Here is a 27,590-nt window from a genome sequence, read left to right on the forward strand (position 1 = left end):
GAAGAGAGAGGCAATTCAGTTGAAATTCACAACTGCATTAACCTTACTGGTGGTGGATAGTGCGTGACTCCACAATAAGTCCTGTACACCACAGCTCAAGATTTAGGAAAACATAAGAGTTCTTAACTTCATTCCTGTTTGACAGCATGATCCAGTGCCTCTCACATCACTGTGAACCTGACTGCCAGCTCTCGAAAGGCTTGGGCAGCACTGAGACCCAATAGTTTTTAATTCCATGTATAGATGTTTGTGGTGCCACAAGGGAAGTGTCTGGTCTGAACCAGCAAATCTATCCTGAGATGAGTGATGCAAAATGAAAGCAGTCAGGAAAAGAAGAATTTGCTGATGGAAGTTACCAAAACACGGCTCATTTTAATGAAGGTTGAAAAACAGCTTTATCGGGGAAAGAGAATTAACAAATGTGTCATTATGCTGTTGCTAAGATCACACCTGTAGCATCATGCACCAAGATCATGCTCTTAACTTCAGAAACCAGACTCCAAAGGAAGACTGCAACATTAAAGGACTTACAGGAGCAGGAATGAATTTAGCCAGTTTCATCTAGAGAAATGCTTAATGGCAGGATGATCATCTTAAGGGTCATTTAATACCAGGAAGAAGAAATGATACATAACACAAGTAGTAACACAAGGAACAGTGAATTCAATTTAATAAAGGGCAAATTCAAATTGGAAATGAGGCTAAACTTTTAGATGGTTCGGGGCAGGCAGAAAGGGAAATTGTTTGCTTAATGAGGTAGTTATGACAAACTAGGTAGAAATACTCTGTTTTCTGAAATCAGCGAGTGTGGAGTTCAGTCTTTCCTGTCTGATACAGTGGGTTCAACAGAGAAGTCCAATTGCCATTTTGTTGGCCTTGTCCATCACGACCATTAGTTGCCTTAATAATCCGTGTTTGAATAAAGGCACTGCAGTAGCATTGGTACATGTTGGGAATCCTTGTTTCTGTAACACTGAAGAAAGAAATTGGATATTTTGTATCTTCACAATATGAAACAAAAAGTCAAGTGTGCTGTGGTTGTACAGGTGAGATTTATGTGAGACCACATGGAGATTTACAGCCTTGTGACTTTTGTGCCTGGTCAGAACTGTGTTATAGAAAGGCTGGGGGAGACTCTTCATCAGGTTGTGGGGGGCTTGGGTGCTTCACTCCCCACTGTGTTGAGGAGACAGCTGGACACCTCTGAGGTACCTGTTGAAAATCTTACTCTTGTATTCCACTCCTGCTGTTTCCTTGAAGCAGAGCTGACCCTACAGCTCTTGTAATGCAATGGGTGATCTTAATTCCCCACTTGCAGGGCTTGCTGCTCCAAATGGGCTCTTGGGCTCCTGACTGCTTACGGCACTTTTTGTGAGCCTGTCTGAAACCAGCCTTGTATCTGTGTTGCCAGGAAGGCTTTATGAAAAAGAGACTACAAATGCATACTGCCAGAACCTCACATCTGAGTAAACGTGAACTAAATGTATTTCCACTGAAAATTTACTGGAATTGGTGGACAGTGCAAGAACTGATACTGATATTTAAATCAGTGATTCTGATATAATGAAGACAAGTGATTAACAAAACTCTTTATCTCTTTGTAGCACAGATACACAGTTGATAGTTCTTGCTTTATTTTAAATATATTTTATATATAGGCACAAAACACCTAATTGATGAGGTTGCATAGGGATCCCAGCTAACAATTAATGATTGCCTGCTGATGAGTTTTGCAATGTCTGAAAATGAAATGGTAACATTCAGTGCATGGAAGTGGCTCATATTGTCCAAAACAGCTGATGATTACTGTGTTTAAGTAACAATTCTCATAAGGATTTGCTCAAAATTTAATGCAATCTTCCCAGGACCTTGATAATCATCAGGAAATGAACGTAAAACAGTGATCTCATGTCATTTGGAAAATTAATGGAATAATCTGATGGGCAGAGCTTGCTAGGGATCTAACTGTACACTGGAAAATAAGTCTTTAGGCATGGGTCTCTGTCAACAGCAATGGAAGCGGAGAAGACAGTAGATTTTATTCTGTAATTATCTGAAATGAAAATGGGAGGTGTCCTAAAGAGAAATAGAGTGGTGTTGCTTTTAGCAAGGAAAATAAGTCAGCCTAAATACTACATGTTACATGATACTATGGATGTGTGTGTTGGAGAGCTCGCTGGAAGATTAATTTATTCCTGTAAAAACTTTGCTTTATAGAAATCTTCTTTGAGCTTTGAGATTTTCATTGGAGAAGTGGAAAATTAGGAGTTTCCAGCTACCAGAAAGTTTCAGTTTCATTGCTGGTCAAGTTTCTTTCCCCAGTGCAAACACATAAACACTTGCAGGAAAACACCTGTACTGGTGTGGACATGAGTTCCTCTGCAGTACAAAGGAGTCCATTTTTGCAATCTGCCCTGTCTCTTGGTTCTGCAGCATCCCTTACTGGATGTATAAGCCACTTTAGCTGCAAACTCCTTACTCCAGTTGTGAGATTCTAAGTTTTTGCTTCTAGGTTTCTGTTCCAGCCCTAACTTTGTATGGTGCTTGGAGGGCTTGCAATCCCAGTGGCTCTCAGATCTTTTCTGCTCTTTGGTAAAAAATTAGTCACAAAGTGTTTGTGATATTCACTGAAAGCAATGCCACAGTTGCACTGGCAGTAAGTGTCAAAGAAAGAAGCTGTAAAGGCTGAAGAAAGTAAATGCAAATTATCAGGAGTCAGTGCAAGAGATTTTGCTGCAGTAACTCAATCTTTTTGGCTGGGGATCGTCACAGATTTAATCCACCCCTCATATGAGTCATTGAAGCAGTTGCATAATAACCTATGAAAGTTATACTAGTAGTGTTTCAGGACCATAGGAAAGGTAACACTCCCAGGGTGTTTTGTCAAAATATTTTTTTGTACCTATATAGCACATGATCAGTGTGTATCAATTAATATGGACCCAGCTATGCAACTGATTCAAGCTTTAGTCTTCTATGCAGTGACATTGAGTTGCTCCTTAGGGTGCAAATGCCAGGTGGTCTTCCCCTAGAAGGTCTCATCTTTATTCCTATGTAAAATGGGCAATGCTTTGTGGGATGAAGGAAGTTAAACTAAGAGGTTTTTAAAAATATCTTCCCTCCTTTAAGTAGGTGTCAGTAACATTTTTTTGGTTAGGTACCACAGACTAAATCCTGTGTCTGCTCTGGGTCTGTAGTTAAAGAGAGCAGTTCATCACCAGGGGAAAACAAGTCTTTCTGTATAACTGTTTATAACTCTTCATTTTATCTTGGCCTGTCAGTGTCTGGCAGATTCTCCATCCTTTGTGCCATTCCTCTTCAGCTCACTAACAGAGCCATCATTAGCACTGCATATAGCATCAGGCTTGGGGATTTCATTAATTTTCTGAAGTTTCCTTCACTCTTTCTTGGGTTTTCTTTGAAATGTATTTTCTTTATAGGTGAAGAAGGATGGGTTCTGCTCTGAATCTGGTCTTTGGTCTGTTCTTAGCACTTGTAATTACTACAGGACTGCACTGACCTGAAGCAGTGCTGCAACTGTGCTTAACATTTCTGTTTGGAAAAGATGCTGGCATGTGCATCTCATTTTGATAGGTTTACTTGTACTGTTTAGAACAATCTGAGGTGCTTTATAATTGCTTGTTCCGTAATACAGATGCAAAGAATTAAGTAAAGGCTTTATAAGTAATCTCTTTTTTCCTCTAGCCAAGGAAGCACTGCCATGTTTTCATATATCAACTTTTTTAGGGTCGAAGTTTGACTTCTCTCTGAATTTGACAGGCATATATAAGTGCTGAATCTGAGTAGTTCATAGAGGGATTTGGCACTTTGATTTTTAAATGCAGTGCCAAAAGTGTGGAGAGAACTGTGTAGCTTGATTAGAATGGAGCCCATGCAATGACAGGAGGTACATTTTCAGCAAAAATTAGTGAGAAGAGAGGATGACTTAGGAAACCAATTGCAATTAAAATTCTTGTAACTGAGTTGATACTGGAGACAGAAAACTGCTAGCTTTTGATATTTGCTAGCTAGGCAGAAACTGAGAAAATATGTGTTGTCTGAGAACAGAGATATGGAGGAAAGATGGGTTATGTTTATGGGGACTCAGACAACTGACTTCAATTCCTTTCCTGGCTGCCTCACAGGATGCCTCTGTGAAACTGGGGATGATTACAAAGTTTTCACCATATGTTTATGCTGCATCTAGTGATTTGTAGCCCTCATTTTAGTTGGGCTTCATGAAATTCTAGCCTACCAAGTAATATTTACTCACTTGTGTATACCAGAAAGTAAAATCAAATGGTCTTTGGAAAAATTAAACTGAGTCATGTTTACACTGAATAGGGATTCTGTGTCCTGGTCAGTGATGGATGGAAAGTGGGCCCTTCAGAAATGATGCCATATCAGACTCAATGCTCAGACCAAGCATGGGATCATTTAAATAGTTTCTAAAAATGTTGTGAGGAGGGAAAAGGGAGAAGGGGAGATGGTGCTTACCATGAAGTCTATGAGCTATTTTCTCAGGATCTTTGTCACATAACTCAGGAAAGAGGAAGGACATGAAGTAGCGAGATCCTTTCTCAAAGAGGACTTAATAACACCGTTACAGTATCGGCCAAATGCAGACACACTTCTTTTTCAATGAAGGAAAAACATGCCTTTTTTTAAAATAGATAAATCATCCACAAACAAGCTTATGAGAAAAATAGAAGGAAGAAGTCCAAAGAGGCATGCCAGAGAAGGAAGTTTGCAGAGTCCAAGGGATTCAGAGAAGAATGCAGTGGGACTGTCTCTGAGAGGGAGCGTTTACATCACCAATTCTTGACGGGTTTACCTTCTGGGTCTCTGACCTTGGACTGCTGCCGGGATGTTTGTCTTGGACTTGTCCTCTGGGCTGGTGAGTTAGTGATGGAATGACACAAGTCTCTGTTGTGCCGAAACATTATATTTTCAGATTGCTCAGTGTGAGGGGTTTTGGTCTCTGATCATTCTGTCTCCTGCTCCAGTGATGAGAGGATATGTCAAGTAGTTAAAGCACAAATCTGGGAACTAGAAGACTTGGCCACTGTTCCTGAGGCTGCCACAGCCTATTTGTGATTTTGGAAAAGGCAAAGAATGACAGACATTAGATGTAGCATTTTCTAGTGGCTCAATGACTTAACTCTGCTGTCATTAGACTGAATGGCACTTTCTCCCTTGACTTTGTTGTGAGCCTTATATTTCAGACTGTCTATAAAGTAGGTAGGTTACTCTAATCATTTGGTTATAAAAAAAATGTGTGCCTGGTGCAGTGTAGGGAATTGATACAACTTTTCAGCTGCTGTATAATGGGTGGGGAAAACACAGTTAACTAGAAAGGTGGGTCACTGCTGCAGGCCCTGCTTATACTAGTTCAAATCCAAAATAGTGTTGGTGTGTTTTGCCAGAGGTCATTTTTACACAAGCACCTACTACTTTTCAATTACTCAGGACAGGTAGATGGGATGTAGTATAAAAAGGGGAATGCTGAGTGGAAATTGATTAGTTCGGTCCTAGAATATATCCCACAAAAACTCAACAGCATTTTCCACAGGAGCACTACAAGTAGGTACTATTTATAGTTCGTGCTCATTTTGTGCTGTCTGAAACTAGGAAAAGTTTCCACTTTGGAAACATTGTAGTTTCAGTTTGGAAAATAGAAAGGCATTTTTAAATTCCTTATTGAAAATTAATTTTTTATTTTGACAGAAATATAAAATGTTTCTCTCTGATTTTGTAGAATGATGGACCCAACACAGAGTTTTCCAGAACAACCAATCTTGTCCCATTGTGTTGATTCATTTCCCTTTGGTCTGCCTGGCAAAGACATAAGGGTCCAGAAAATGTTTTTCCAGGGGAAGTGTCAGTTTCAGTCCTTCAGACAGCTCCCGGGCTGGGAGTCCTCTGAAAGAGAGGAGATGTGAAGGAGGCTGCAGGAACCAATCAATCAAGTGGTGCCATTAGCAGACAACAGTCTGCAGAGACGTGTTCAGAAAGCCCCAGAAATCCCCGATACACTGTTCCTTTGCAGGTTGCTATACTGAGCATAGATTTGGTCATCTCATGGGGGACAATGGGATCATATGGCCTAATTCGGCTGCTGGACAAAAATACACATCCAGAGGGACCGAGTGCCACAGTGCCTAGAGAAAAAAGGAATAGTCAGGTGCTCCTTGTGCTCCAGAGCAAGTCTCTCCTGTACCTTGGGCAGTCTAGAGGCAGAGGAATGTTACTTTATTGAGAACTGTTTGAGTGCCTATCAGGGATCCTAAAAGCCCTGTGAGTTTGTGCGGCCTCTGTCAAGTTTGATCTTAAAATTTGCTTGGACTTCCAGTACTTTGGTTCATGGCATGGCTGCTGCAGGCTGGGGGTCACTGGCCTGTAAAAGCACTGGCCCTGTTGGCTGTTCTGCTGGTGTCCTGCAGTGTGAGCTGGCGGGGAGCCGAGCTGCCGACAGGACCGGCAACACAGGCTTGGCCCCCTCACATCCCTTCTTTGAAAGGCCTGGCAGAACCCAAAGACTGGATGTGTCAATGTCGACAGATCAAGCTGTAATGTCAGGAGAGAGTCATGTTAGAAATTTCCTGGGCAGAGCTGCTGACTGCATCCTGGGTCTGGCTAAGAAACAATGTGAAAGGTGAACTTGGCTCAGTGGGTTTTACTTCTTTGATCTTCCTTGCCCAGAGTGGTACATTCTGCACCAGAATGGTGCAACTGTACTCTTTGGAGAAAGAATAGGAATTTTCTTTAGCTTAAGATGTTTGCAGTCATTTCCTGTCTCTCCTTGAATTCTTTTCATATTCATATTCATATTCATGGGTTTAGTGCTAATGAGAACCATAACTATATGTTAAAAAGATCATCTGTCCCTTAAAATGTCTCTTGGAATAGCCAAAGGGGGGAAAAAAAGTAATGAACAACAGCTCCCTCTGAATTTTTGACTCATCTAATCACCTAAATTAATAAGTGTTAAAGAAAAGTGTGCAGCTTGGTGTGACCATCCAGGGCACTCTGCCTGGCTCCATGACTTACCCTGCCTTGCCTGTGTACCCGGTGTGCTCTGGTGTGGGATTGTGCTCTGTCCTCAGGTTCCTGCCACAGTTAACGCTGTGTAATCAGACTGAATTCAGGATGAATGTCGGCTACAACAGAAAACTATTTCCAAGCAGCTGTAGGTCTAGTTTAGGCCCTTTAGGATCAAACTTTCATCTCCAGTATCTCTCACGCCTCTTGAAAGTAGAACCTAGAGCTAAATATTTTCTTCAAGCACTGTCCCGGGCCCTGCCTCTGTGACCTTCCATGCATATGTACATGCTTTTGGTGACCATCTCAAGTTAATAGTCATGGCTGTTTGTGGAAAAGGCAGGAATGAAAGTAGTCCCTAACTCCAGGGTGTACTTGCCAGCAACGAGGACTAGTGTTTGGGAGGCACCAGCTCATAAGTTGGGGTTCCCCCCTTCCCCCAGCTGTGCCACTGGCTTGCTGTAAAATCCTTTGCAAATCATTCACCTTCTCTGGAGGTTCAGTTTAGCTTTTGTACAGCAGGAACAATGATTCCTTTCAGCTCTGCCTCCACAGTGGTGGTTGCACAGGGCTAACGAGCAGTAATGCAGCCTTCAGGGAGCTGCACTGCTGAAGCCACTCTAGCGAGTGTTTTGTGCTAGGAGAAGAATGGATCCTTAAAATATTGAATCAACAATCACTGGGTATATATACCCCCACTTCTGGATTAAATACACTGAGTGATTTAGGGCTCTATTATGTCTTTACCTCTTTTGTTTATCTCATGTTCTCATCAATCGGAGCTTCACTTTAGACCATGATAAAGCACTTTAACCATGCCTTTACTGGCTATAGTTGTTAGGAAATCTTCTGCATACTTTTAACCTTTTTTAAATAGTGATTCCATTCTCACTTTCTGAACCATCTTGACTTTTTTTAAAGGGAAGCAATAATGAATTTCCATATGGGTTATACCTTGTAAAAAGATTATCTCCATTTGCTCTTTTTAGAAACTTTTCAGAAGGGAAGGCACTGTCCCAATGCACAGAAGCAATTTTTCTTTTCAATGGATCCTGTGACTCAAATCTAAACCTTTGCTCTCAGAGGAACACTTTTCAAATGTTTACTTACTGCTTGATTCCTGATAGGCAGTCTGGAAAAAAAAACAGATGAGGTGTTACTCCTGAAAGTTATACTGCTTTATATTGTTTGAAAGGCAGAGATTGAACTGATTTGTCTAGCAGCTTGCCTTTTCTCAGCTGGGGGAAAAAGTTCCTTTGTAGCTCAGGCTTTTATCAACAGTCCAGTAAAAGTGTTTTATATATATACATAAAAAAATCATACAACATATAAAGCCTTTTATCTTGATGGCCCCAAAGTAGTTGACAAATTTGTCAAGTAATTTGTCAACTACTTTCCTCAAAAGTTATTTCTTACTCCAGAAAGAGATCATGGAGGTATTTCTGTGTTAGGTGAAATTATTCTTGTTACTAATAGCTTTGAAATAACAATCAGACTTGTAACACATGCATTACAAAATTTTAATCTATGAATTTTAGAAATGTTTTCTTAGTCCTTTTTCCTAGCTGGAACAGATTGTTGTGTATGGGCAAAAACTGCATGCTCCTCTCTGGTACCCCTGTACCCATCCAGGCTTGGAGAGGAGCCTCTGTGCAAGGAGTGAGTTGTCTTCCAGGGGCCCCATGAAGTTCTTCACAGCAATTTGCCCTTTACCTCACTGGTGGCACCATGACCTTCCATGGCCACTATTTCCATATAAGCCTTATATATGAGCAGTGTTTGCCTCTTCTGGAAGGGCTCTGGATACACATCCCATGTGCATACACACTGCATCTGTGAGGCTTCATCAGAGGGTCCTCTTGGCTCCTGAACCTTTCCCCTGTGCAAATCTTTGGCTACCTTGTGAGCAAACTGGTTGCAAGGTGGCTGAGGGTTCTATGAAGGGATCCATAGCGGGATGTGTTAATGGAGTCAAGTGCTATTTATTGGCTCCAGTGGATTTCACTGCGCCCTTGGCGCATTCGTGCTTCCTGTATGAAACTTGGCTGAAGGAGTCAGAACTGCAAGACATCATCCCAAATTCCAGCTGGGATGCGTAACTTGGCTACATGACACTCTCCCCTCTTTGCCCCCCTTAACTACTTCCCATGTTAAATAGTTTCTCAGGACTCAAAGGGGAAGGAGGAAATAATCTCCTGGCCAATGATTCTTATAAGTAGAAAAATCGCATAAATAAATTAGCAATGATTAATAGTAAGAAATTGTCACTTGTCTCACTTGCCTGGAAGTTGTAGCTTGCTGAAATGACAGTCTTGTGTGTTGGGGGCTTGGGATGCAGAGAGTGAATGATGGGGATAGGGATTTATTTTATATATATTTTCAAATTGAAAAAAAAAGTGTGATTTATTTTCTTTTGCTGCAGCCTGCTCCAAATTTTCAGTTTTACATTAATAGCTGTGGGAACAGCAGTTCTTACTGCCATATACTTTAGCTATTAACACTGTGTCTGGTTTGACAGTACATCTCTCAATTTATTTTTTTTATTCCCTTGTGATCATAAAATATGTATCAGCCTTCCTTTCTAATCTCCTTTGGCATGTCCAGCTAGTTATTTCGTGTCTTTCTTTCTTTTGAATTTGATTTTTCTAACAACATATACTTAATCAGAAAAAACCAAACCAACTGTCTATTAAAACCCCCTTTCTTTTTAAATTTGAAATTTGATTGAATTAATATTTAATGGAATGATTTCTCCAGGAGCCCTTAACAGCTTTCTACCCCAAATGTTTGCTTCACTGATATTTTAATTGCTGTAATAATCAGCATTCCAAGTACGAGGTCTTTCCTCTAGCTCAGTAAATCCATACTGGCTGAGTAAAGCATGTCTGTGATTTATGTGCAGATAAACAGCTTTGGATCCTATCCAATCACTTCATCAGTTTTAATTCGGCTGCCTAATCAGTAGCAAACAGGAGGGTTGGTTTTTGCTGGTTTGGTTTGGTTTTTGTTGTGTTTTTTGGTTGGTTTTTTTTTTCCTTTATTTTGTTTTTAATAGGGTTGGGGGTGTTAATACAGGATTTGGCATGTTCCCCAGAATGGGACAAATAGCTCCCCATTTCTCATCATCTTTGTGTCAAAATCAGCTGTAACTTTCTGAGAGAGTTTATAAGAAGGGGATGAGATGCCAAGCCATGCCTTTAGGCTTTCATTGGTATCTAAGGAACCAGGCAGATATGCAGTCTGAACAGCGAGTCTGCTCTTATCTCATGGTTTATAAAGGACATCCCTCAGATGCCTGAGAAAAGTGGAAGAGCTCATAGAGAAGCAGATTTTGTTTACTGTGTGTGTTTAGGGGTTGATGCCTTCAAAATCATTTCCACAGCAATTATGTTGCTGCAATTGCTGTTTCTTACTCAGCAAAGTGGCTTGGAAGGGTTCTGGGAGGCGGAGGTGGCACTGTGGGGCACAGCTGTGCGGGGCTGGGACAGGAGAGCCCACTCACCCCTCAGCACCCTCAGCCTATCGCTCGCTGTACGGGTCAGCCACGGGCACAGTACTGTACAAGCCAGAGGGCTCCAGACGACTCCAGGCTGAGGCTCTTCGATTAAGGCTTGTGACCACAGTTCCTGACCTCATTTTTGTCTACAATAACCTAAGCAAATGCCTGCTAAGGTTAAAACACTGGACCATTTACATTATCATCTATCAGTGCCGTGTGTCCAGAGGTGAAGCATTCTCTGATTTATAAGCAGCCTCTGAAGGATTACAGAGAGCAACCCCATTTTGGACATCATATCTAGGGCAAGCAATGCCATCTGTAATAACAAAGCTTACCTAAAGAGCTTAGTGTGCTTTGAGTAGTAAACCATGGCCGTGTGTCTGTGAACCTTGTCAGCTTTCCTGGCTGCCTTCATTTCAGTGTGTAACTGTGCCTGGCCACTTCATTTACACTGGGAAACTGTAAGAGGTATTAGTAGCTCTTCTGTGTCTGGTTTTTTCCTGTTTCAGAGCAGCACTTGCTATGCAAGGATGGAGCAGGCTTGGGAAAGCTGTGCTAGGCTGTGTGGGCACCATTGGACTGTTTACAGGGCAGATTAATGGGGAAGAGGACACTAGCATTGCTACTGTATCTTCTTGGGGGTTCACATCATAACCCAGTTGACACATGCCACCTTTTTCCCATGTCAGGTTAAACCCTCCCAGCTCTGTGCTTCACTCTTACCAAGAATCTCAACCAGAGCTGCTCAATTCAAACTTTTTTGGCTCAGCCTTAACTCCTTGCACACACCCATAGCTGTAGGGGCTTTAAATAGACTTCTGAATCATCATGAAATTCAGAGAATTAGGCTATGCTGGAGGGGAAGGGCAGGGCACTGGGTACATGGCATTTTGGGATTAGTTCTCTGTGCAGATGTGGGTGTCCCAAGGGACCTTGGGTGAGGTGTGTAATCCATCTGCAGTGTTGGATTTTCTGTAGCTTGCAAAAGGGCAATAGCACCTCCTTTCCTTTGACTGGCGATGAAGAGAGAATAAAATGCATTAATGAAGAGAAGACGTTTAGACCCAGCGGTGGTTCTGGTATAGCTCCACCTCCACTACAGCACACACTGGGCTATTTATTTGTAATGCTTGAAGAGTTTTCAAAAATGATTTGGCAGTGTGTGTGGAGGGGGAAATCTGGCCATTATACTGTTACTTACATTACGCTGCTTCTTTTTAATTGATGACAGCCTTGTGGAGGGACTACCAGGCTTGGGATTCTCCTGGCTTTTACTGAGCACAGTCTATAGGTTTGGTTCTCTTAAACTCAACAGGAGCTCTGAGCATTCCTGTTAAAATTGATGGGAAATGAAACTTCAAGAGTTCTGAAAGATGAAGGCTATCCCATCTGTCTATCTGCTGCTTTAATGGAGAGATGAGAAAGGTTTCATGCTGTAACCCGAGAGGGAATTCAAACGTCTGAGAAGAAATTTCAGGAGAAGGCTCAGTGTCTTGCAGATCAAAGGGTTCGTTTAGGGAATCCTCTATTCTCTAGCCATAGGGGAGCTATTATGTTTAGAGAGGCAGCGTGCAGACCAGAATTCTTCTGCTGATGAAACCTAGAGTTTGTGCTGTCCAGTGGCTTACTTTATAGAAAAGACTACCTACCAGTCCTGGAGGTTTAAGCTAACAGATGGATCTTGTTTTCTAACAAGCTGGTATGCTGGGCTCTGAGCTTCCTCCTGGGATATCACCAAAGAAGCATTTCCACTGTCACCATTTTAAAGAGCAGGAGTTAGCTGACAGTGAAGACTGAGTCCTTTTGGTGGGTGCTCTGTCACCCCTGCGTTCCTTTGGGTGTCCCACCTTCAGGATTCAGCCCTGGCAGAACAGCTTGCAGAAATGTTTGCATCTTCATCCCTTTCTCGTGACTTCTTCCATGAGGAAAGACTGATAGGAGAAGGAAGGAAATGTGAGAGTCTGTATGTGTGTTAATCTTAATACGTTGAAAGAGGGGACTGTGAGTGCCTTTTCTGTGTTATGGAAATGGAATGAATGAGGTTTCTTGAAGGAAACAATTGCTTCAGTCCTCTCAGTGAATGGCATGACTGGTTCCTCTGTTTCTGCAGTTTGGTTTTTTTCAGATGGTGCTACATTTATTGTGACTTTCCTTTATCATTTTTCCCTATTTTCCCTTTTTACCCTCCCTTTCCCTTTTTCCATTTAACTTTTCCTGATTCATACTGTATAGAAGCCATTGTCCAAAAAAGAGTTACCAGGGTGGTAAGAAGTCTGCCTATGGCTAAAGTCTGATGGCCTGTCCCTGAGTGCAGCACCTTAACCTAGAGAAGCCCTCTGGCATTATATAGAGTTTTGTCAGACCAGATAGTAGTTTCCCTGGAAAAAGCATTTTGTCTTTTTAGTATCTCTATTCCTTGTCTATGATGTAGCGTTAGCAGCAGGTGCTCCTTCTCAGGAGCACAGTGAGGAAAAACCCATCTGCTTTGTGAATGCTCAGACATTGCTCTAATGGAAGCCATGTAAATAACTAGATAAATTATTTCACTGAGATTGTCTGTCGAGCATAATAGGTAGCAGGGTCAGAATCTCTTTGCAGTGATTCATTTCTTACTGGCTGAGTGGGATTTTGTGCTCACAAGCTACTGTACAGAAATGTCCTCCAATTTTGCTGTCTCTGTCTTTTCCCTGCCTATACTTCTAGCTCTTTGATCTCTTGCTAGTGAGCTCCAGGGAGCAGGGACTACCAGGGCCGATGTCTGCACTGTGCTCAATGCAAAGAGTTCAGGCACAGGGTAAATTATTATAAAATAATAAATTATTACAAATAAATAAATAAAATAATAAATTATTACAAACTAATCTAGAATTTGTTAAATTTGTCACAATTTTTTGCCTCTTTACTTTCATGAGACTGTGATGGAATTGTGGGGTTTGGATAAGACATAAGGGTGAAAATAGTGAGAATAACCTTTCAGATGTGGGTTTCTTGAGCAAATTTCTTCATTCTGAGCTTTGCTTTTGGTGTTTCAAAGAGGGGAATAGGGGCTCACAGCCAGTGTGCAGGCTCTCCCCTGCCATGCCTGCTGTGAGACTGGGGGCAAATTGTGTAGGCTGCACTCACATATCTTCATCTGGCTGCAGCTCCTGGATTGACTTGAGAAGTTCAAATAATTCTTGACTAACGTGAGCACATATGTAGTTCAACTGGCAGAATGGAAGGTGAAATGAACTCCAGCAGGAGGGAATGATGGGGCACAGTGATGGGTGGTGGGGACAGGAGTGTCCCCAAAGAGAGCGCTGCAATGAGATTATGTGTTCACAGCCTACATTTCTCCCTGGTGTAAATCTCCCATTTGGAAACTGGGACAAGAGTGATTTCTTGTCTCTTCTGTGAGGATGAAGCATTTAGGATTATGAAAAGTTCAGACAGGGCTGCACAATTTCTCAGTCAGATTGATTGTGTTAAAATATTTATCGTTTCCACAAACATTTGCTGCTAGCAGATCTGTGGGCTAGGATTTTTGCAGAAAGCAAATAATTGCAGCTGAAGCTAGTGTTGGAGGACCTTCAGGTGAGCATTAAAAAAACTTTTTACACTGCTTTGTGGTTAAACTTAAATAATATTTTCATTCTATTTAATTTCTGAATAATGTCAAAATTCTTCCCCATCTGGTAGAAGATGCAATTAGAAATATCCACTGAAGACTTGTTTTCTGATGTTTCCACAGGTCACTTAAGATTTTCACTGGAGCATGACTTCGAATATGACACTTCAGTAATGCAGAAGCTGTAAGTAAATATTATCATGTTTGCAGTCCTTGTTTAAGAGCTGTGTTTACACTCTTTTCAGAGCTTTGCTAGAACTCATCTTTGCTAGACTCCATCTACCTCACAACAAGCTTGCAGGGAAGTCACTGAGAGATGACATGGTTTCAAAGTCGATCATGCCATTTTAGATGCTTTGCTTTATCAGCTTCTTTTTTAATCTAAAAACTCCAATAACTCTTGCCTAATCTGCAGGAAGAAAGCCCAAGACATCTGTATTGCAGGAAGTGTCACAAGCAGACAAAATTAAAAATACCTCATTAGCATCTATGAGCAGTGAATAAAATGCAATGATACATTACCAAAAGCTGGTTCCCAGGCCACAGGACAAAGGCCAAGGCTTGTGATACCACTAATTAAAAAGGTCTACTAAAAGAACAAATGGACCCTAAAGGCTGCTGATCTGGTCATGTATTTGTTGGCCTTTGGTAACTTGATGTCAGAGTTCAGTATCTTAGGAGTCTTATCACAGAGGTAAGCTTTTGGGCAATTTCTTGTTGTGAATGGACAAAAAGGATACAGTTTCCTTCTCTTTCTCAACTTTTTCCATCTTTTTTGAAGGTGAATTAGTAAGCTGCTAATTTTGCTATCTCTTTTCTGAATTCTGCATTGTTTTTCCTAATCGATTCTCTCAGATCTGCTCAATCTCCATTTAATTCAGTCAGCTACTCAACATCCAAACCTTTTGTAATAAAGAGAGTGCTAATTTTTCTGTTTATTTCAATTGTCTTTTGTCAGGTGTTATCATATAACTCAGTCATCCGGCATTGGAATTTGTAAATTAATCAATAAAGAAGGCCATTTTTCTCAAGGAGATCAAGGAGGAAAGATCTTGAGGAAAATGCACAGTGAAAGGAAAGTGAAGAACAAAAAAGGGTGATAGGAACTGTGTTTGACATTTAATAGCTGCACACCTTGGTGGCTATACTTGCCTGGCAAGTAGCAAGCAAAAGAGATACCAGTACTTTAAAATTAATGGATATAATGATTTTGCCTGTGCACTCATCTTGCAAAATCTAGAGGGAGAATCATGGATAATACTTAAGTTGCACCTTGCACCATCTTCAGGTGTTGGCAACCCTGTACATGAGCAGTACTGTTCACAAGAGCAGTTTGATATCAAGAGAGACACCAACAGAAGAAACTTTGCTGTGTGAGCTCCTCCAGCCTTTCTGCTCACATGGCTTTTTATTGTGTTGCTGTTGCTTTAGACAAGGGTAGAGGAGGGATGATCTGTGGCCTCCCTTGATGTGATCACTGAGGGGCTCAAGGCTTTGCAGCACAGGGATGCCCCTGCCCGCAGTAAAAGGTGGCTGTGGCCTGTAAACCTGCTCTGTCCCTGCCTCTGGCTTTGCTTGCAGGCCTTCTGCTGCCCCAAAGGTAGGGGTGGCACTGGCAGGATGAGGGGATGGCTATTCATTGGTAGCAGCGAGAGCTGTCCTGGTTTCCTGCCCTGGCCCATCTGAAAGAGCATCTCTGCTCGTTCTGCTGGAATTAGGAGGTGTGAATTTTGCCCCAGGGGTGCAGTTTATTTTGCATTCAGCCCCTGGAAGACATCATGCCTTTTGCACACTGCCAGGCAGCTGTGAGCAAGGCCTGCTTGGGAGATTAAATGCCCCACTGGAGAAGCACTTCAGCTGGGTCACAGCTGGGAGTCTTTCCTTGGCCCCTTGACTTCACAGCAAGATTGCCTGGGCAGATCTCAAATATCAGGCCTCTGTAGAGTCAGCCATGGTTTTGCTGATAAATTGCTTATAAGTATTATGGTCTCAACTTGGCAAAGTCTGCAAAACACAAGATGAAAGGTATCAAAACTATTCATTCAGAAAATGTTAATATTTAAAATTACAGTAAATCGTTTGGTGTTCAAGGCAGGTCACAGTGCTCCTTTGCTTATGTCTCTCCCAATGCCTGGTTGTTAGTGCTGTAGCCACATTTTCTGCAAATCAAACATTGAGCCAGCTATTGAAACACCCATCTTGTAGGATTTTTAGAACATATCTTTTAGTTGAAGCAGGCATGTTAGTAAAGAAAGACTTAATAATACAACATTTTGGAGAATTTTTAATACATGATGCGTCGCATTTGTCTTGAAGATTTTAGTACACCCCTTGAATGCTACTTCAGATTGAATAAACAGTATTTAGAGAGTCTTCAGGTGCTTATTTTCAACCTGCATTGACAAACCTTTCCTGTGGTAAGCACATAGTTTCTTAAGTGTCTCAGTTTGAGACAAATTTAGGGGGAAATGCTCTGGAAGGAACATCTCCTCCACAGAAGGCAGATTTCAGCATTCCCTCCCCCACCGATACGAGAGGAAATTCTTAGAGGAAAGTGAAAAAAACTATTTATTTAACAAACAAAGTGCCAGCAGGGCACAGGAAAAATGAATAACTCTTAAAATATTAAACCTCTTCGATGCAGAGAAAGCTGGTGGATTTAGAGTTCCCTCTGTAGCTGGCTTGACCCCTCCCGAGGGGCTGGGATGCAACGTCCCCGCAGCCTCTCTGCTGGTCCACGGGTCCGATGATCTGGTTCTTGGATCACAGCTAGGCCGAACAGTTCCAGAAGAAGAAGAAGTTACCAGATGATTTCGGTATGCTGGTATGCAGTCCTGGAAAAAACCCTCTTGCCTCAGCTCACAAGCTGGCTAGAAGCAGGAACCCACTCTCTCCCGCTTCAGGTAGAGCCGAGCAATACAGGGGAGTGAGTCCTTGAACACAAACCGTGCTGAGGAATTTTCCCGGCTCCCCCTCAGACCCAGCTTAAAGCTGCAGGACCCATTTCTGGGCAATAAGCAGACAATAGGGAAACAGAGTTTTATCATAAAATCACCCCAAGACAATACGACAATAAGAGAATCAAGTATAGAGCTCTACAGTAAATAATCTTATTTTCCCCCACCTTCCATCCCCAACAACACTCTAAGCACTCTACAGTAAAAGCTGTCACTTAACTGGGATAGGGTCTTACCTCAGGGTCTATTAAGTAATAAACGTCATGGATTGAAGAATGCCTGGACAAGTGTTGCATTGGAAGGGGCTTCCCGCAGAGGAGGTGGAGTCACCATCCCTGGAGGTGTTCAAGAAATGACTGGATGTGGCACTCAGTGCCATAGTCTGGTTGACAAGTTGGAGGTTGGTCACAGGTTGGACTTGATGATCTCAGAGGTCTTTTTCGTCCTAAATGATTCTGTGATTCTGTGTGAGTCTGTGAAATGAAATGGAGATGAAAAATTGAAATGGCTTGATCCTAAATTCTCAGCCACTCTTGAATTCAAGTCCTGCTCCTGTTTTGCACAGCTGTACCAGAAAGTTTTGGACAAGAAACGTGTGGAGTGTGCCAATGAGACAGCTACAAAATCTACAGAACTGCAACTGGATGACAAATCACTGCCTCTGCCCTTGGAAAATATCACAGAAACCTTCTCTTATATGAGCAATATTGTAAATATTGTTCATCTTTTTTTCATAAACCTGTGTTTGAGTCTTTTCTCCAACCTTTCAACAGTGCCAAAGGATTACCAAACGTGCACCATATGATTGTTTATGATCCCTGGTTCCTTCTTGTGCATTCCAAATAATGTCATCAAAGCCGGTGCTGTTCTGCCTGTCGTATTTGGCCAAATATGAGAGCAGAGTTTCTCCCACAGAGTAGCTTAATGTGCTGTATTTGAAGATTGACTTTTGGAGCAATGACTCTTTGACTGGCCAAAGCAATCAGTGTTTTGCCTAGCCAGACAGCCTAGGGAACCCAGCTCTAAGAAGCTTTCTGATGAGAACTGTGGCTGAAGACACTTCTCAGGGCTGATTTAGCACTCAAGAGCTCAGAGCTCTGTGGAACTGGAGCTTCTTCAAAAGTAAGCAATGGCACATGCAGATTGCCCCTCTTGTCATTCCCACAGTAATGACTTCCTCTTTTCACCTAAAAAATAGAAAACCATGAATTATACATTAGTCCTGCTTTACAGTGGTATTTTGCACAAAATCATGCCAGTGTATAGTATGTCCAAAACATTTACATATATGTTCATTAATTTTTCTCCACTTGCTTTTGAGCTGCTAAAACATTTTGAAACACTTGGTTTGGACTTTTCTTGTCCTGCTCCCAGCACCAAATCACCCATTTTAGTGATTCAATGCAGATCAGGAATTTGGGGGGGGAGGGAGAAGGAACATTGCAGCCACTTTTAGCTTATCTCTTAAAGGATGTTGGGTTTTGCTCCCACTGATTTTTGAATTCAACAGGCTGCAGAAGGACTGGGTGTCATTTAGCTATTAGAGATTTTTGTTTTCCTGATAATTGTGAAGTAGCATCATTAACACAGGCAAATTACCATGCTTCACTGTGCTGTGTCCATGGTACATTAGAGGCCCTTTTCCATTGGTAAAGCTGAGTCTATTCTTCTGGAAAATCAGGGGTCCATTGGCAGTTCTTTGGCAAGTGAGACAGAGGGACTATTTAATGGGAAGAAGAGTGGTCTAATAAAGAGGACGAAGTCAAACATGACAAGTGCAAGGAAAGACAGCAGAATGTTGATTTATAAATCACTGCATAATTGGGCCAAAATATTCATCCATTTTCACTGGGCCAGGGAGGGAGAGGACTGCAGTTTTGGGGTAAATGAGTAACATGATTTTTCCAAAGTGCATTTTAGAAAAGTCAAGCACTCTATCCATTTCTCTTCCCAATAAAAGTGCTGTACTTTCAGCCTGATGGAAACTGGTTTGTATTGCTGAATTTTCTTTTTTGAAATGGTGCATTGGCTTGTGGTGAAGAAATTGGACTTACACTTGAATATGTCTGGATTTTACAAATAGGTTTTTAGTTTAATAAGATTAAACTAATTAACCAGAAAAGTCATTGCCAATGGATTTTACAAGTACATAAAAATATATTGCTTTTTCTTGAAACATTTCATCACCCTTTTCAATGTTCCTTTTTCTTTCCTTTGCCACAGTGACAAAGCACTGTGATAATTTGTTCCCTCATGCCTTTTCCTGAAAACACTGATCTCTGGCCTTGATTGTGTATGTGTGTGTGTGGGGGGATTAGGCATGTGCATATGCATCTATTTATTTCTGACTCAGTGTTTATTTCTTTCTTCAGTGTTGTTCAATGTGTTTAACTTGTGGCCTGAAGGAAAACAGAGCACACAAGCTATAAAAAGTTGTTCTGAAAAGGTTGCTTAAAGTGGCACAGGACCCAAGGACTAATGAGCAATCTCTCAAAGCCAGGTATTAATGCAACTGCTGAAACATTTGGCACAGCAGAGACCCTGAAGAAAGCACTAGCATGATTGTTACCCCTCTGCATCCCTGGGAGTGGATATGTCTCCTGGAAACTCTTCTGAGGTCCCTCATTATGTCAGCTTTGCCTTGCAAGTGAGGGTGGGGACAGAGACCCACTATCCTTCATGGCACGGAGGTCTGTGGAAATGAGTTCTGGTCTCTGCCTGCCTGTCTCTGAACAGTAATGCTCATTTCATCACCTATAGCAATATTTTACTTGGAGGAAAATTTAACATGAGGCCCCGCCAGCCTCCTCTACCCCTAAATTTCCGTCAATTCTCTGCCTGCAAGAGGCCTGGGTAACACACAAGACATGGGCGCATACTGAGGAATTGTAGGATTTCTATTTCCATTACCTCAGCCTTCCCCATGCCCTTGTAGCCTTGCCTTCTGCTTAAAATGCAAAGGATATTAACTTCTATGAGCATGTGGGGCGGTACCCAGGCAGGCACTGCCTTGGGATGACATGGTTTTCCCTGCTCTGATCAACTCTGTAAACTGAAGCATAAAGAGTCTGCTTTGATCCCTAACAACTTTGCTAGTTTGCTTTAGTTACCAGTTGATACAGAGATGACTTAAACACATTACTTTGGGGTAAAATAGAATGTCTGTCCGAGTACATGGCAATGACACACAAAATTAGCTGTTGCAAACAGACATCTCTGTTCACATCAGCTTTGCCCAATTTGTCAAGAAAACATCTGTATCATCTAAAATAAAAAGAAACACTAAATTTGGGTAACAGGAAAGGCTTTAATTCTTTTCTTCTGCAAGCAATGGGAGTGCCCTGCAGGACAGTGCCTTTTTTGTATCACTGCTTTCATTTAGCAGTGGTTCTCACATTTTAAAAGTAAGTTTAGATATTTTACCAGCAGCCTGACATCATTACTAAGGCTCTGCCTGTTTACAGTATAACTGATGATCAAGTTCGAGGAAATTATTACGTGAGGACTTTAAAGGAGATACCCTTTCAATGGGGTGTGAACTTCAACACAAAGCTAGCAGTTGTTTAAAGTCCTTCTGGATTTGTGAAACTCTCCCATGAGCCACACCAAGTTGTGAATGATGCTGCCCTTCAAACAGCCGGAACAGCCCAACACCTCCTTCCAGTAGCTGTGGTGTGAGCAGTATGTGCTGGTTTACATCCAAGCTCATCCAGTGCTTATTTAATTCTTGCTTTTTTTTCATCCTGTGTTGAATTCCTTGCCTGTCCTTCATATTAAAATGACCTCGTTCCTCCAGGGAAACCTCCCCCGCTTCAAACAAATGGTACCAACACCAAATAACTGCTTTGTGGTATCCAGTTTTGTCCTGCATTTGTTTTAAGGCTTCCCAGGAACCCTTGGCTACTTCGCACAAACTGTTAACTTGAGGGTAATAATTTTGTCTGGGTTTTGTCACAGAAATTCAATTAAGGAGGATTATGAACACAGTTGTAGGCCTGTTTCATTTACAGTTGCAAATGAAACCCAGGCCACACACTGATAGTTTATATAGGAAAGGAGATATTGTGTAGTTTTGAGTGGCTGAATTACCTGCATGTTCCTTTGTGTGGCTTCACTTATTGCAGAACGGAGGGGAGTGAGACTTGCAAAAATTAATAAAAAAGTGATAGAAAAGCGGGAAAGAAATCACCAAGGGAAAAACTGCCCCCACTGCTTTTCCCCAGGAGGCACACATCCCTTCTACACATAATAAACTCCACAGGGAATTTCTTCCTCCTTAGAAAACATATCCCAAAGGGCAAGAGTGAGTAGTCCTTTATTTATTTATTTATTGTTAACAAAGAACAATATTCTGTTTTCATGGCCTTGGTTTGGCTCCAAGTCCCTGAGCCACTGGGGACAAAGCATAAGGTTTCACTTTTTTTTCAGTTCTTATTTCTGGGCCATGCAAGCCAACTTTTTTATTCCTTTTTTCTCTTTTCAAGTTTTTCTGCAAGCAGCTGAATTCCCCAGGTAGAAGAGGGGAGAGAAGGAGGAAGGGAAAGGAGGACGTTTACCATATTGGAGCAAAATTATAGCTGCTGCAGAGGCTGGCTCCAGGTGGAAGAAGTGTGTTTGGAGACAATGTAACAAGAAGGGAATTTGTTTATTTGGGAGATGCCTTTTTAAGTTATGAAGGGCAAAACAAAGGCAAAACTTGTCTTGATGTCCTCTGATGAAATGTCTGTGTTTATAGAGGAGCAATATATCTCAGCTTTGCTTTGCAACAATAAACTTGGGAAATACTTTGCACCACTTGGGAGATATGTGAAGGGCACGGTACTTGGGTCACCCCTTCCTCCTTATGCAGGCTTTGTTCCACAGCTTTGGGCTCTGTCCTCTAACCTTTTACCTGGGAAGTCCCATACTGATTTCCCCAGGGTGTTGCCTGCCTGAAGACATGAAGGATAAGGCTTAGCTCCCATCTACTGACTTTTATTCATAAGGATTTATCATCATTTTGCAGATGGGGAAGAGAGGTGCTCAAAGGTGGAATCAGCTCCAACAACTCAAGGCTAGGCACAGTCCCAGGCTGTTCCCTGTATGAAGTGAGTGCTGCAGTGTCTGCTAAAGGACCTACCCCATGCATTACCTTTGATTAAAGCTCTCCCCAAGCATACTCTATTTAACAACTTGTGTGCCTCTTGTTTCTTACTTTTTTCCTGATCCTTCAATTCTAGGAAAGGTTATACTGTCCTTACTGTGGTTTCAACAATATGCCTAAGAGGCTTACTGGATTCTTCACCAGATGAGGGGAAATAAGCTCTTTCGTTTCTAGCTTTAGATCAGATACTGTTTCTGTACCTCTCTCTATACAGACTTGACACTGTTGAAGACTGAAAGAGAGGCAGGCAGCTTATTAACTCTCAAAAACTTCAGCAAAATTCACTGTAAGTGATGCAGTGAAGTGTGAACAATATCTACTTTTGCTTCACATCTAGGGCAATTCATCCTGTTGTGAGGGGCTGTTACAGTGATTTATATTTCTCGGTTGTTTTGTGGTAGAGTTGTCTGATGTCAAACCAAATTTCTTGTTAAGGTAAAACCTGGATGAAAAGAGTGAAAGGCCTTATGCAAATGACAATCGTGAGTCTCTTGATTTTTGGGCACCTTTTCTAGAGAACTTAGGACAACTGAAACCAGCATCCTCAGCAGCTTTCAGTCCAGGGGAACATGGCTTTATGGAGAGTATTATGGCTAGATGGATTTAAGTGTGAATAACCTTGCAGAAGTCAGTGGATTCATGCTGACACAAAAATAGTGGGGGAGAAAAAGGGGAGGAGTTTTGCATAACTATCAGATTGTTTTGTTACAACTGATTGGGACAATCTGTCATCATCCAGTTTTGTTCTGTAGTGGAGGAAGGAGATGAGCATCTCCAGAGGGTGGCTCACCATAAGAGCCTTCCCATGGGTGACAAGAGCTGACCTTTGGGACTGCTGATCTCCTCCTGCTGACATACCAAGGCCTTGCAGCCTAGCTTAGCCCAGGTGAATAAAGTAGGGTGAGATGAATCTCTGCCTACGTTTCAGTCACATATTTTATATTTGGTAGAGCATATAAAAATACTCCATTTTTAGCATCTTTCAATCTGTAGATAGTAGAGTCAGATCCTTAGCCAGCATAAATGAGACAAACTTCAGTACTAAAGAGCTGATTTTGATGGAGTAACTTCTGCTTTGCTCCAGTTCAAGCAGTTTCAATCTCCATATGATGCCTTGATGGGGCTGAAAACAGAGGCTAGACAAAATTAAGAGGATGAAAGTGGGTATTTGTTGAAGAGCCTTCAGGTACACTTTGGGCAGTCAAAAGCCTTCAGAGAGGCTACACCCAAAATGGACAACCAGGTCACGGGTTTTCATACTTTTATAAGTTTGGTCCATTTGCATATTGGGATTAATTCTCCAATTACAAGTTCAGGTAATGAAGTCATTACCCCAAGTTTGTTCCCCCCCTTAAGCCACTTCATTTATGTATTCCAGGGTCTGAGACAGTAAGGTGTCCTTGAAGTTCAGGCCTAGAGAGGATTTGTTATGTCTAATCAGAACAGGAGAACAGTAGCTAACAGGCTACATGGAGTCTTAGAGTTACTCACTAAAGCATTACAGGATATGAAAAATATAAAAGCTAAAATCCTAAGGCATCACAGAGAGTTTTCTGAGGTTGTTTCAGCAGTACCTCTAAGCTTACTACCTAAACTTCAGAAAAAGGACAGAAAGGGGCTGCATGGTATGTAAAGTACGCATGATTTCAGGTGATATCTTATGATTAGATAAAGCATTTTAGATTCATGACATCTGGCAGCATTGCTTTCTCAGAGTGTAGCAGAGAAATAATCCTTTCAGATCAACTCTATTGGAGAGTGAAACGTTTTTCACCACCCTAGTTTAAAAATCATATCTGAGCCTTTTTCTCCTGCTAACCAGTTCAGCACAAACAAACAGTGCACACAGGATGTAGCTGTTTCAGCAGTTTCCCTGGAACCTGCTGTACATTTAAATTATTTTCTAGCTTTTTTTTGGAGCAGGTTTTTTTTTTCATATAGATGGTAAAATGTGTAGTTGAATCATAAAGCTAGATAAAGTACTGTGAGCCTGTGTTGGACTGAAGTCCTTTTCATCCAAATAATGACTTTATCTGCTTATTATGAAAGGACTGAAAGACGTGTGGGAAACTAAGACTGAAACACACTCGGGAGCCTATATTTCAGCATTATGGGGGAGTCTGACCATTAATATGGGAATTAATAACCCTCCAAAGCCATCTCTTCTGAGCAGCTGCAGTAGGAACTGGCAGTGCAGAATGCGCAGACTAATTCTGCTTCAGAGAAGCTAAAATCAAATGTTTGTTACAGTTTTATGTGCATACACTCTCAGCAGGAGCCGTTTTCCTTCCCTTTAGGCAAACTCAGAAGAGGTTGAACATTTAACAGCCTCAAACTACCCAGACTGTGTGCCATATGTACACAGCACTGAGCCATGCCTGTGTTGTCAGTCTTTAGAGTCTTCCTGAAAGGTGGAATCTGGCTGGTTGCTTGCAATCCATGTCCTTAGAGGCACTGGAGCAAAATGCTGATGTTGATCAGAAGGGGAAGGTCTGAAATTGTAAGCAAACAGAGAAGATCCATCATGCATTTTCACAGATGATAAAAGGCTGACAGTGGCAGTCTGCTTATCAAATAACTAGATTTATTGAAATAGCCTGCGCTCTCATTAAATAGTTTGCTTTTCATGTTTTTGTTTTATTTCATCTTACTGAAGGTGTCTGAATTTTTTTCCAAACCTACTATTGCTGCCATGGCAAACTGGCTAATTTAGGCCATTTCTTCTGTTAATGCTTAAAAGCAGCGTGGACTGCAGTGTTCTCATCTCACTGATACTGTGGGACCTCAGAGCAAAGCCAGTCCCTGTCATGAAATCCAAGGTTCCTGGAAAGTAAATCATAAAAATTAATGTAATAATTATAAGCTTGTTCCTTGAAAGATGGTAGTGCTAGTGATAGTGCTACACATTTCATTTAGCATGTCTAGTGCTGTCAGCTATGCTCAAAAAATGGGGTAGAATTGATCATTTTTAATCAGGACAGAGAAATGAAATGCAGAAACAAAAATGTTGCTAGCATGATATGACATCCCTGTGCTGAAAGGACCGTTCCTTTCCTAACTCAGCGAGGTATCACATTTTGTGGTTTTGTTCCCAGGGGAATGAGCTGCTGCTTTCCTCCTTTTCTGAAAACATTTGTAAGACGGGAAGTGGAATATTAATAACTGAAAATGCAAGTTGCAGTAATGCCATTTGCATAAGGATGTTTCTTGACCCATGGAGGATATGCACTGTCTGTTGGAGAAAATATCAACAGAGGAACCGTGGGAGCCTGATGGATCTAAAAGGCTACCTGGCAATAAATTTATTTCTCAAATAAATCCCAGTGTGATTCCCAAGACTGGAACTCTGTTTGTAGCCTGCTCTTTTTCCTGGAAGATGTGATGCACTATCAAGAGATCAATATCCCCCAGTACTGGGTGTGGTGCCAGTAAGTAGACATTTAACATGTAGTAAAGGTTTTTTAAGCAAAGGGCATGGAGACAGATCTTTCCTCCTGCAGCATTTGCTTGTTGAAATTTAACAGTCCCGGTGACCTTCCCTGAGAAAGGAAGGTCCTTCTCCAGAAGCATTTTAACAATGCACTGCATGGAGCTCAGCAGCTGGGGTTAAGACTGATTTGACTCTGCTGATATTTTTAACTGTAGTTTCAGGAATTGTGGTTTTCTGTTTGGACCTTTTGGGGTGTTGTTTGTTAAGCAGATGCTTATGCTGCAGAGCCTTCCTTCCATGCAGTTTTGAATGCCAGTGGTACCAAAACATTACTCATGAAGTGCGCACGCTGTTACGATTCGTGACTTTAACTCTTAGCATATTTATAGGCCTCATTTCCATTTTTTGTGGTCTCATTAATGGAGCAGCAATAATAAATCGAAATGTTAATGGGGGATCATTTCACCGACGGCAGAAGGTATTAATGAACTTGATACAATAGTTGAAAGGAAAATAACTTTTTAGTAGTGTAATTTTTTTAACCATCGCCCCAATTGTCTCCTTCCAAACATGCAGAATTGGGGCAGTTTTGAAATCATGGGAATCATTTCATATAGACCATTTTTAAATCACCTTCCTGGATACCTTGCATAGGAGGTGAACCATTTGCAGAAATTCCAGTGGGGGCAGCCATTCTGGAAGTGAAGCATGAGGAGACTTTGTTGTAGTCATGGTGGTAGAGATGGAAACCCAGAAAGCACCTTTTGTCTGTGTGAATTAATGACCTTCATTAATAGAGAGTGCAAAGGTGGTCCTCCTTGTATGAAGTGGGCATTTCACATCCTGTTGTGAAATACTTGAGGATAGTGTTAAGATATGGTCTCATAGGGGACTTACTTCCCCAGCAGACAAGGGAATTGTGCCTTAGGTTTCTTGGTGGCACTGTATCTCACTTTTCCCACTGGTAAAGTTGAGGGCTTTGAGCTAATGGAAACAGTTGGATGTTAAGGCTTGGTCAGTTAGTATTTGTGGAGTGTTAGCGTCTCCTGAGGGAGAGGAATTACACTGTGGGGAAATCCTCAGCTGGAAGTAAACAGTACCAGACACCATTCAGGACCTTCCTCAGTGCCACGTTGTTGAAGGCCTCTGTGCTGAAATTAGTTACAGCTGTAAAGACATTTCTATATGCATGCTTAGAAGTTGAAGGCTAAAATTTGTAATACATTTGAAGTAAATTTGCATTCTAGCCCATGGTACAGAGCATCTGTTTCAGTCTTTAGCTGCTTAGTTCTAGAAAGTTTTTCCCAGTGAGTTTTCATCTCTCTGAGTACATTCATTAATCCTTTTTGGACTTTGCTTACCCACAAATATAGAAGAAGCTTTGAAGTGGATTGGCAACTTTTCACCACCCTTCTTTCTTTGGTTTTGTTAAACAGTAAGTTTAAAGGTACTAGAGTGGGTCAAGAATTGCATGTTTAAATTGTTTGTTTCCTGCAAGAAAAGAGATTGGCATTTAAATGTGCCATTCAAGCTAATAATCTCATAATCAGGAGTTTACTGACCTAGAAACTTAATCTAGTCCTGTGAGTTCAAGCATCTGCAACTTTTTTTAAAAAACAGAAAAAATATTATTTTCAAATGAGGCATGTGATTGGTCTAATTCTCTCTTTTTTTGTAGATACAATTAATTTGAAAATTACTTCTGTGAGGTGCTGTTATCTCACTTCTGTGCAGGCAAACTGTGAGCCCTAGTCCCCTGAGCTAAGTGGAGGGTGAACAAGTACATATGAAAGTGGACAGATAAATGCCAGTGCAGGGCCATTTGAAACAGGGGAAAGGAAGGGGGGGGGGGGGGGGTGGAGTAAAACAAAAGGGGAGTTATTGATGTAGGGGGTTATTGGAAATTGAGAGGA

The 27,590-nt window shown here is 41.5% G+C and overlaps 1 protein-coding gene across 5 annotated transcripts in view; it reads left to right on the forward strand.

The window, feature by feature from the left end:
• The window catches only part of SEMA5B (semaphorin 5B), a 271,422-nt gene that overhangs the window by 68,838 nt on the left and 174,994 nt on the right, over positions 1 to 27,590 (forward strand). For all 5 annotated transcript variants that reach the window (XM_042040534.1, XM_042040538.1, XM_042040539.1 and 2 more), the window contains exon 2: positions 14,271 to 14,331. The gene's annotated coding sequence lies outside the window, so the exon portion shown is untranslated. The remainder of the gene's footprint in view (positions 1 to 14,270; positions 14,332 to 27,590) is intronic.

The sequence above is a fragment of the Corvus kubaryi genome, unplaced genomic scaffold (assembly GCF_017639235.1).
Source record: "Corvus kubaryi isolate FWS band 111438036 unplaced genomic scaffold, C.kubaryi_AGA036_p1.0 37396, whole genome shotgun sequence".
Lineage (NCBI taxonomy): Eukaryota > Metazoa > Chordata > Aves > Passeriformes > Corvidae > Corvus > Corvus kubaryi.